Raw genomic sequence first — 8916 nt, forward strand, 5'->3', positions numbered from 1 at the left:
GTAACCTAGAATTACGTTGGGCGTAACGTGATTTTGGGCATTACGCTTAGCGTACAAGGGACTTACGCTGGGCGTAAATGGTCCTCCAGCATTTTCTTTTCTTTTAGCTTCTAAGCCCGGTTTCCGCTTCAATCCTTTCTTTTATTCTTTATCGACAACGAATAGCTGCAAAACATAATTCAAAGCATTATGAGTACTTTTTAGTTCTAAAAGTGAATAATAAAGGCCAAAATATTAATATATAATGCATAAAAATATATATAAAAATACACATACCAAAATACCCCACACTTAGCCTTTGCTTGCCCCCAAGCAAATTTACTTTTATTTTACCAATATTGCGCTAAACAATCCATTTAAAACTCAGCCATTATGCCAAGACCGCAACGCATGCATTTGTGTCTAAAATTTTCCTAAAGTACCCTCCCATACTTTAAATACTCACAATATTCATAAACACTTGCCCACTTTTTCCGAACAATGCTCATTTTATGCAACCCTCCGAATCCATCCGCAGAAAACCTCCTAACCTCAAGGTATTTTTAGTTGAGCAACCTAAGCATACATAATCTAGAATTACAATTTATGATACCACTATGGAGCTTTTTAGTAATTCTTCACTTTCTTGATAGTTTGATCTTTGATTTCTTTGAATTCACCACCTTATTTGATTTGATTTCTGGTATCTTCAACTTTTTGAATTTCTTGGAATTTTGATCTTTTGATCTTCACTTTCTTTGCTCCAAAATTCTTCAAACTTTACTTGCAATTCTCTCTTTTTTTTACATGTACCTCTCTTTTTTCACTCAAAACCTACATGCTTAAGCAGAGGCGCTCAACCTCAACCTTTATTGGTTAATGATAATAATTTTCCTGGATACATTTCAGGTTTAGGCTGCTAAACATATTGCATCCTTCAAACCAAGTGGGGTTATGCTTTTGTTCCATGATTTCACTAAAATAAGGGAGGCCACAAATGCACTATAACGTATATTAGCTCAACTAAACATTTGAGTTCTCATTGGATCATTTCATACAATATTAGCACAATTTTAAATTATCACTAGATTTTTCTAGAATTAAACTATTATTTCAAGTTTTTTTTAACTTTTTCAATTTCCCTAAATCTAACAATTTCCAACTATTATTTCATTTTTATAATTTACTTTTACCGACCCCCTACCCCACACTTATTTCATACAATGCCCTCATTGTATGCTAAAACAAATTAAGAACATAAAAAAGGAGAAAAGGGAACAGACTCCCCTAGGTAGTTATGGCGAGATCGAATGGGGCTGCTACAAATTGCTTCAAATATTGCTGAAAGACTGGAACTGGAACTGCTGCTTCTGAATTTGCCGAAAAATAAAATCAAGACTGCCGACTTCAAAAATGTGGTGCAAAAGATTGCAAACAAACGCAATGTATAATAAACATGATGTGGGAAAGTGTCGACCACGTCGTCTCGTCAAGAATGACATCCTCTTCTCGCGATGAAAAATCCCCTACAACATAGGAAAGTGTCAACCATGTCGTGGCAGCCGGGATAATACTTCTTCCTCGCGTCGAAATAAAACTCTAATAAATATGCACCCCACACTTATGACAAATTGTGGTTCTTGACTATAATCTTTGAACTCTCACACGGCTCTCTCTAGCAACAGTCGGACCTAGCTGCTGAACTTACTGCCAGCTTTCTAAGAGCGAAAATGCTGCAGAGATCTAAGCAACCAAAGAGCATCAACATGGAAAACAAAAGTAAAACAAACTAAATTAAAGATTAATTACACACCAAAAAAAAACTAAACTAAACTAAAAATAACACAAAATAAAAATAAAAATAAAAAGGATAACTAAATCACTCATCATCTCCATCATCATGTTGTTGTGTCCCAGAAGTATCGGCCCCATCATATCGTGACTGGAATGGTGGTGGATAGGGAACCGAATACTGAAACCCCTGGTGGGCAAAGAATGCGTTCAATGCATCCCCATGCCACTGTTGTTGCCTATCCACATGTGCAACATACTCACTAAGGTGTTGGACCCTCATGTCAAGACGGTCAATGCCCTGAGCTAGGTAGCGCATATCAATCTCCGGCTCAGGTCCCTGCTGCGCTCCCCGAGGAGCAGGTCTATGCCGCTGGACCCGTCTCGGCTGTGGCTCGGCTGCACCCTCCTCATCTGCCCGTACTCTCAAGACACCGTCTCCACCCCGCTCCAATACACGCATCGACTCTAACAGTTGAAGACTCATCGACCTCATGTCGTGGAACACCATCGATCTCGTGATCTCACGCGTCAGCAACTGATATGATCGGGCTAAACGCATGATAAAATGCCCTCTGTAAATCGGGCTATCCTCCTGAAGTCCCCTGGCCCTCCATCCCAAATATATAGCTAAAGCAACTGGAAGGTTCAGGTGCCTCCCTGGAGTAACAAGCACCCATAGGAAATACAAGTCTGTCGAAGGCACTCTCTCACTATTCCTGTGGTGCGTGAGAGTCATGGAAATAAACCGGTGCAGCATTCGGTATGTAGTAGACCGAATCATCCTCCCTCGTGCGGTGGATGGAGTATAAACTGCCCCTGTAATCTCGGCCCAAAAACTGTTCTCATTATAGTCATATGGTCGCTCCATAAGACAATCAGCAAGGAATGTCGGGAAGTGGACACTCCTCGTCTCATCGGCTGTGTAAATACCCACTCGAGTCGCCAGCTCTATCACGCTGCATTCCCGGCTCACTCCCCCCAGTCTGAAGGCAAAGGTTGTCCTGTCATCGGGTGCCTTCCTAGGATCATAGGAAACTGTAGCGTAAAACTCCAGCAAAAATTCCCGATAAACAGGCTCCTGGATCCGGAACAAACGTGCCCATCCCTGACAAACGAACAAGTCCACACCACTCGCGTCCGAGTGCGTGTATTGCAAAAATTCCTGGATCAATGCAGCTAGTCCAGTCCGGGTAGCCAATTCCCAGTCGAATGATGGTGCTATATCGATTTCCTTGGTGAGAAGCAAGCTCAAATTAGCGACATATCGTGCCCGGGTTGCATCGTTCAGAGTTTGCGGAAATTGTAGGAAACGGTGATCAGTCACATCCTCGGGTGGGTTGGTCCTTTGCGTTCTTCGGGCCATAATCTGCACAAATAAACACAAACACAAAACAAAACAAAATATAGCAACATTAATAAATTTTAAACCTAAAAAATTAGTGATGGGTATGGACAGTACACTGGGCGTACGTCCAGGTTCCACAAGTCTGTGTCCTGGTTCCTTTACTTGTGCTAAAGTCATAAACCATATCAAAATAAACACAGTAGGGGCAACAGCACAGTTAAGTTTTCAATTTTGCATGGTCCAAAGGCAGTAGGAGAGAATCGGAACCACCTTTAAAAATCCATTCCCTGTAATCTCTTATCTATTCAAAATTAGTAAACACTTAACAGGGAATCTGCATAGAGCAGTCAAAAATCGAAGTTTACAGGGCTACGCTTGGCGTACGTCCCCGAGCTTCAATCGATGGGTGTGGAACAGGATTAAGACCAAATTAGGTCCTAGGGTTAGTTAATAGATAGAAATCGGTCTATTCAAGTGGTGCTCAGAACATATCTTTGCGAAATCGACCCTAATTCAAGAACCCTATAAACCCTAGATTTCGAACAAAGGCTAAATGCAGCTAATTCCATCGATTAAAACACAAATGCATAACATTGAGTAACCGAAAAACTTACTTGTGTGTCGAATTTGACAAGAAAAGAAGCAAAATCGAGATTCTTGTAGAGAGTTTGTGTGCGAAGGAAGGAATGGTTGAAAGAATAACAAAGAAGTCAAAGGGTCAAGAGATATACCTGGTCGCTAATGTACGCTGGGCGCAAAATAATGTTACGCTGGGCGTAACCCCAGCTCCATGAAATTCCATACGCTATCAGTGGTTGAATTATGCTTGGCGTACACTAACTTAACGCTAGGCGTAATTTTTAAATGAAGATTTTCCTTTTTCTTTAATTTAAATTCCTTTTCTTTTAACTAATTAATTTAGGGACTAAAAACTTAATTATTTTTCTTTTTAATTTAAATTCCTTTTCGATATCAAACAACGACGGTTGATCAAAAACCTTTGCATGCAAGAATTGGTTTACGAAAACACCCACTTTCGGGCCCGTTAGAATATTTCCTTTGTTTTCTTTGCACCTTTAACTAAAAGCGGAACAAGAAGTGACCTAACTAGTCAAGAACAGCAAGAGCTCGGTCTTCCACTTAACCACCACAATATGCATTGCTATATTACGCCTCATGGATTGAGTTGGACAAATCAACAAAGTAGTAGGCTAAGCAGGACAAGAATTCCCTAATCACTTTCATTCTCGAAACCCATGCAAAAAGTAAAGTCAAGAAATGTGTACAATCCCAAATTCCTGCAAATAACAACAAGAACCTTCCCGACAAGTGAAATGATATCAACAAAGATCAAACTAAAAATAAAAACAAATAACGAATAATCAAATAAACTAAATTAATGACAAGCCGTTCCCCGTCAACGGCGCCAAAAACTTGATGTGCACGAAAGTACCCATTAATTTTAATATTTATAACCTAACAAACTTAGACTAACTATGCACTTATAGGCAGTGTACCTAGTCAGATTATAGTATAGCTTAGGTAAGTCGGGTGTCGATCACAGGGAACGGTGGATTAATTTAATATATTTAATTATAAGTTACAGGTCACACGAAAAGAATAAAGAAATAGTTTAATAAATCTCAAACTAAGAATTAATTAACAACTCTCGATAAACTAACAGGAAAGCAAATCTCTTCAGGTACTTTGGTTTAGACAAATTACACCTTAAAAACATAGACAATTGCATACACAACTTCATTTATTCATGTTCACTGATTCCTAAAATGATTAGATTCGCGTTCACTATAACTAATCCTTTAGCAAACAAGTCAATTCAAACAGTGATCAATTGATTAAACTAACATGCTTCCTAGTGTTCAGTTCGTATCAAGCAAGACTTGTAAATATAGTTAATCAAATTAGACATTCAATTAACCTCTTGTTGATGGTCATCAAACAAGGCTCACACATTAACTTACTTATTCCCAAGTTAATCCTAGTTTCACATTCGTTATTCCTAGACTTATAATCTCAATGGTCATCAAAATCATAAGAGACAAGCAATCAAGCATATGTTCATACAACTCAATTCACTTAACAATTAACAGCAAAAATATTAATACGTAAGGATCTTTTAACAAGCTTGGCAAGATAAATTAAACACAAACAAACTATTTAATATAGCAATTAGTCTAATAATCAAAGCTTCATTCAATCATAAACACAAAGTAAAAGGTTTTTACACCCAAATCAGAAACTAAATATAGAATAGTAACACAATGGAATGCTAAACATGGTCACGTTAATAGCCCATATGATTACCGACATGTATCCGCTCTCCAACCCTTCCGATCTCCGCTCCCGTTAGCTTAACGGCCTTCCGGCCGCCTTCTAGACCCTCAAAATGGCTTAACAGAAGTTAAATATCGACTAAATTAGGTTAGAAGTTGAATCCCCCCTTCTAGTTAGCTGAAAATCGACTTTTATAACCTTTGTAACCGACTTACGTACGCTGGGCGTAAGTCGGATTACGCTGGGCGTACTAAGGATTTACACGCGATTGAACTTATCTGGTGCCAGCCATTACGCGGGGGGTAACCTAGAATTACGCTGGGCGTAACGTGATTTTGGGCATTACGCTTAGCGTACAAGGGACTTATGCTGGGCGTAAATGGTCCTCCAGCATTTTCTTTTCTTTTAGCTTCTAAGCCCGGTTTCCGCTTCAGTCTTTTCTTTTATTCTTTATCGACAACGAATAGCTGCAAAACATAATTCAAAGCATTATGAGTACTTTTTAGTTCTAAAAGAGAATAATAAAGGCCAAAATATTAAGATATAATGCATAACAATATATATATATAAATACACATATCACTAGTCTATAAGGGGGTATAAGGAAATTGTCTATAAAATGGTAGTTGAATGGGTGTCCACTCTCACCCAGTGCTTCCTTGATTAGTGGATGGTCGTTAGTAGGACGGATTTTATAGGACAACTAAATCTCATTAAAAGTATAATGTTATTAATAAAGTACTAGAACATTATTTGACAAAATCCCAACTCTAGCTACTTTAGGAAAAATGTGAAAAGTATGCTAACCCATGAACTTGCACATTATGCTTTATTGGTTGTTAGTGGAGCGTGTATGGTTAACCAGCACACTAATAGGCACTAATAAAGAGTAGTAATGGGTATCTCATAATTATCATTTTGATTGAGCGTAGTGGTTTACCAGCACATCAATAGATAGTGATAAAGACAATGAGGTTACCAAGCACATTTTCCTAGTTATTCACATCTTGTTTGTGATCCTCGGTATCCCAGTCACAAATAGAAGAGCATAATAAGAGATTAAAACATGTCATTGAATAGTTTCAATGTATCTCAAAAGAATTAGGAATTTCACTTCATTTCGTCCTATGGTGGAATTGGTGAATCGTCATTCACCTACGTTTGTGAAATTTACAATTGGATCTCGGCATCCCATTTCTAGGTTGTGAATCATCATAGTTGGATCCTAACCTTAATATTGTATCTTTGGGTTATTATATTGAGGTATCTTGAAATCTAACTAAAACTATCTTTCTTTTCAGATGTCTACTCCTGGAAACACTTCTGCTTCATCATCCCCCAACCATAACTTCTCTTTCCTCAACATTTGCCCCAAAGTCGTTATGGATGGTTCAAACTATAATGATTGGATGCGCAACATCAAAATGGTGCTTCGTTTTAAGGACAAAGAGTATATCCTTGAAAAGGAGCTCAAAGAAATTGATGAATCCAAAGCCACTCCAGAAGAATATACTGCCTACAAGAAGCACTATGACGATGCCACCAAAGTGGCATGCATCATGGTCGCAACCATGACCCTAGAACTGCAGAGGTACTATGAGGACTACTGGCCTTTTGAGATGAACAAGGACCTTATGGAAAAGTACCATAAGCGAGCTCGTCAAGAAAAGTTTGAGGTAGTCAAATCACTCATGGCTTGCAAGATGAAGGATGGGAGATCGGTTGTTAGTCATGTGCAAAGAATGAAACACTACATAAAGCGTTTGGTCAAGATCAACATACACTTTGATGAGGAATTGGCCATTGACATGGTCTTGAACTCATTACCCGATTGTTATGGTTAGTTTATCCTAACTTACCATATGAACAACACTGAGCAAACATTGGCCCAATTGCACAACTTGTTGCAGACAGCAAAGGCATGAATGAAGAGTAAAAGTATAGCCTCCACTCTTGCTAGTGCCCCTGTTTTGGCTATTGGATAGGGAAATTGGAAAAAGAGGAAAGGTCCTCCTACACAAAACTGGAAGGGCAAGGTCCAAGATGGGTCATCTAGTAGTAGCCTAAAGGCCAAGCCAAATGTTGTCATTCCCCATGTTTCTGACCCAAAAGAAGTTGATTGCTTTTGCTGCAATGAAAAAGGGCACTGGAAGCGAAATTGCCCAAAATATCTGCAAGATATCAAAGATGGAAAATTGAAGCCATCTGCAACAGGTATTTACACTATTTCTTCTAATAACTCATTATTTTCTCGTTCGTGGGTCCTTGACACAGGATGTGGTTTTCACATTTGTTCTGATTTGCAGGGGCTAAAAGAAAGTGAGGAGGTGGATCGAGGGAGGATAAACTTGATCATGGGGAACAGAAAGTCTTCACCAGTGACCAAGATCGGAGTTTATCAACTTTTTCTTAATAATGATGTTAGATTATATTTATTGAATTGTTGCTATTCGTCTGAGATGACAAGAAACATTATTTCATTTCATGCATTGTTCACACAATGTTTTAAGTATTCTCTTAATGATTTTAATGGTTCAATTTCTGTTTATAAGAATGGTGTTTTTGTGTTTGAAGCTTTACCTTGTGATTGTGTGTATGAAAAAGTGACTTGTGTTGATAGCTTAGGTAATAGTGTGTTTAATATTGACTTGTCTAATAGTGTAGATAAGGCATGCTTGTGGCATTGTTGTCTTGGACACATTAACAAGAAACGCATAGCCCAACTCCAAAACGATGGAGTGTTGGAATCATTTGACCTAAAATCAGATGATATATGTGAATCTTGTCTTTTGGGAAAGATGACAAAATCACCTTTCACAGGATCTTGTGAAAGAGGTGAAGGCTTGTTAGACCTCATACATATTGATGTGTGTGGACCCTTTAGATCAACCATAAGGGATGCTAATCGATTCTATGTGACTTTCCCTGATGATTATAGGAGAAATGGCTATATCTACTTGATTAAACATAAGTCATAAAGCTTTGAAAAGTTCAAAGAGTTTAAAATGAAGTTGAGAATCAATTGGGCAGGAAGATAAAGAGACTTAGATTCGATAGAGGCGGAGAGTATCTTAGTATCGAGTTTAACGACTACCTAAAAGAGTGCGGGATAGTCTTGCAATTAACTCCTCCTAGGACACCACAGTTAAATGGTGTGGCTGAGAGGCGTAATCGGACCTTGTTAGACATGGTTCGTTTAATGATGAGACGTGCTTCGCTTCCTATTCACTTTTGGGGGTATGCCTTAGAGACAACCGCCCACATCCTCAATATTGTCCCTACAAAGAAGGTTGCCAAAACACCTCATGAAATGTGGACAAGGAAAATTCTTTTGTTAGCACATATTAAAGTCTAGGGTTGTGAAGCTTTCGTAAGACGAGATACTCACGACAAGCTAGCAACTAGAAGTGAGAAATGTGTTTTCATTGGTTACCCAAAATAGTCTTTTGGATATTTGTTCTACAGACCTAATGAAAACATGGTCTTTGTGGCACGAAGAGGAG

Source organism: Lactuca saligna, chromosome 8 (genome assembly GCF_052625555.1).
Source record: "Lactuca saligna cultivar CGN05327 chromosome 8, ASM5262555v1, whole genome shotgun sequence".
NCBI lineage: Eukaryota > Viridiplantae > Streptophyta > Magnoliopsida > Asterales > Asteraceae > Lactuca > Lactuca saligna.